General features: G+C 23.2%; 1 pseudogene; it reads right to left on the minus strand.

The window, feature by feature from the left end:
• Positions 1–1,279: 1,279 nt before the first annotated feature.
• LOC130901642 (NADH-ubiquinone oxidoreductase chain 5-like) lies at positions 1,280–2,629 on the minus strand (annotated as a pseudogene).
• Positions 2,630–3,620: the final 991 nt, after the last annotated feature.

Genomic DNA, 3,620 nt, shown 5'->3' on the forward strand with positions numbered 1-3,620 from the left:
ATTATTTTTGTTGTCTAATCCTATATTTGAAATTCCGTTAATTATTTCATCAATATCGCTCATGAAAATAAATTAAAATTAATTATTATAATAAGCAATTTATTCGCAATGAACAAAATTTAACTATCTTTACCAAAATCCTTATACAGAGGGGTTTGGAAAGGTAAAAAGGAAAAGGCACTTACAGATTGTTCGTCGATTCGAGCGCTCTGCTTTCCTGCTCCTTTTCTTGATTCCCTGCTCCTGTTGCCACAACTTCGAAAGTTTTTAAGTTCGTAATACGCACTTAAGGTGTAGAAACTTCAAGGTCCCGAATTTCACTTCCGGCACAATGCGAAACTGTTCACTTCCGAAACCCGTGCGTATCCTACTGACTGCGCCAATTATATGTTAAAACTAAAATCACAATTACAATATATGTTTATTAAGTAAAGTTAGAACAGCGAATGAATTATTAACAGAAATGCAGTTTTTATTATCTTCCACGTTTCCGCGAAGTCATCACATTTATTATTTGTTATCAGCTGTTACTTCATATGTAACTAGTATAAATAATTAAAATTTAAATTAGATTAATAACAATAATTTGTTTAATTTTTATATTATTAACAATTAAAGTTAATTTAGAGTAAAAAGAAGATCATTTGATTGTGGATTTGATCCAAAAAATTCAGCTCGTTTACATTTTTCTTAATTGCAATTATTTTTTTAATTTTTGATGTTGAAATTACCTTACTTTTACCATTAATTATTACAATAAAAATTTCTAATATCCTAAACTATTCAATCATTTTAATTATTTTTATTTTCATTTTATTATGAGGATTATACCATGAATGAAATCAGGGAGCCTTAAATTGAATTAATTAGGATAATAATTAATTATAACATTTAAGTTGCATTTAAAAATTATTAAATTATTCAATTTATCTTAAATAAGAAGCAAAATATTGTATTTAGTTTCGACCTAAAAGTTTGATTTATAAAATGCTTATTTTTAATTCTCCAATTAAAGAAATAAGAAATTCAAGAATAAGCTTCTAACTTAATTCTTAAGCAGTGAAATTTTGTTTTTATTTCTATTCATATAGTTTAAAAAAACATTACATTTTCATTGTAACATTAGATTTTTCTTACAAATACTTAAAAGTCTTTGACTTCCTAATTACAAAGAATTAATTATAATAAATAAATTTTTAAATGATTAATTGAAAATAATTTTATAAAAGTCAAACGTTTTCAAATTTTTTGCTATTTGTTGACCCCCATAATATTCTAATCAACCCTGATCAAATAATTTTAAATATACTTTTCCCATATATAATGGCAAATAATTTACCCCTAATGTAGATAAATAAGGCTTATTTCATATTATTCTTATAAATAATCTTGAAGTTAAAAAATTTAGGGTCAATAACTTAAAAGCTTAAATTTATCGAATTTATAAACCAACCCCCCCTCTCCAATAATAATTACAAATAAAGTTAATACTTTATAAAAAATATAAGACAAATAAAATAAGTGGTAGAAGAAATTAATCATGAAAATATTCTCCCACTAAAAATTACAAATCAAATTGAGATCCTTATTACTTTTAATATAATTATTCTTCTCTCGTGAATCACACGTGAAGATAGAAAATGAAAAGAACCAATAATAAGTTAAACGTAATCTATAAGACACTGTTAATCCAGTAGAAATATAAAATGAAATTGAATAAATAAAAATATTTAATTAATTTATTCCTCCTTTAATCCTTAGAATAAAACCCTGATATAAAAGGTAAACCACATAAAGATAAATTACAAATATTAAAATAAGTACATGTTAAAGGCAAATGCTTAACTAAATTTCCTATTGAAGGAATATCTTGGCAATTAAATAAATTATGAATAATATTACCAGCACATAAATAATAAAGCTTTAAATAAGGCAAGAATTAATGAATGAAAAAATGCTGATTTATATTCTCCTAATGCTGAAATAAATATTATTAAACCTAATTGCCTCAATGTTGATAAAGCAATAATTTTTTTCATATCAAATTCAAAAATAAAAACGAATAATAAATCTTCTGCAGTAAACTAAAGTAGGAGAATGAACTAAAGAAGAAACCGGAGTTGGAGCAGCTATTGCTGTAGGCAATCAAGAAGAAAAAGGAATTTGAGCCTTTTTGTAATTGCTGCTAAAACAACTGAATAACTAATTAATTGTGTAATATAGTCTTCTTTTATAATTTCTAAATAATTTCAACTACCAAAATTTAATATTAAAGCAATCTATTTTAATAATGCTACATCACCAATTGGATTTCCAGTTCTGAATTTTTTTAAATTTTGATGATAAATTACTAAACAATGAGAAACTAAACCTAAAATACAAATATTACAACCAATAAAATAAACCGATATATATATATATATATATATATATATATATATATATGGAAGAAACAAATAAAACAAAACTTATAAATAGTAAAGATATTCCATCTAACAAAATAAATATTACTAGAATTTATTATTAAAAAATTAAATTCTAGAATATAGGTTAAATTAATAATTAATAAATATAATGAGAACCTTAATAATACTAATCTTAAATATAAAAGTAATATAAATATAAAATAGATAAAATAGATAAATAAATATAAAATAGATTGAATGCATTGAACTAAAAACTCTATTTTTATAAGAAATAGATTTGAAGGTAATCAATTTAAAATTATTAATAAATATTCACAAACTAGCCCACTATTAAATATATATAAACCAGAATAATATTGACCCTGCTGGGTATAAGAATATAAAAATAAAGAATAAAGAGCCCTAAAAATATAATTCTAAATAAACTAAAAGCTGAAATTCTATTAATTAATATAATTTCTCCTGTTAAATTTAACAAAGGAGGCGCAGCTATATTAGAAGAAAATGAAAATCAAATTAATCTCAAATTAGGTATAATATTCAATAAACATTCATTTAATTATAAAATTCTACTATGAATACGCTCATAAGAAATATTAGCTCAACAAAATAAACCTGAAGAACATGAGCCATGAGCCCATATTATTAATAGAAACTCGGACCATCCCCAATAATTTAAAGTTATATATCCAGTTAAAACTGAACTTATATAAGAAACAGAAGAATAAGCAATTAAAGATTCTATATCACTTTGACGAATACAAATTAATGAAACAATAAAACCCCCTAATAGACGAATAATTATAAAAAAAATATTAAAATTTTTAAAAAATTGTTTAAAAATAAGTATAAATTGTAAAAGTCCATAGCCCCCTAATTTTGAAGTAATTCTCGCCAAATTATTGAACCAGAAATTGGAGCTTCAGCACGAGCCTTAGGAAGTCATAACTGTAAAAAAATATTGGAATTTTAACAAAAAAATTAAATTAATACATAAAAATGTGAAAAAAGAAGTTGAATTTTGATGCATACAAATCAATATAGTTAAATAATATTTTTCTCTTAAATAAAAAATCATAATTAATATAGGTAATAATATTAATAAGTATGAAATGATAAATAGATACCAGCCTCTAAACGCTCAGGTTGATATCCTCAACCAATAATCAACATTAACGTAGGAATTAAACTAAT

The sequence above is a fragment of the Diorhabda carinulata genome, chromosome 1 (genome assembly GCF_026250575.1).
Source record: "Diorhabda carinulata isolate Delta chromosome 1, icDioCari1.1, whole genome shotgun sequence".
Classification (NCBI taxonomy): Eukaryota; Metazoa; Arthropoda; class Insecta; order Coleoptera; family Chrysomelidae; genus Diorhabda; species Diorhabda carinulata.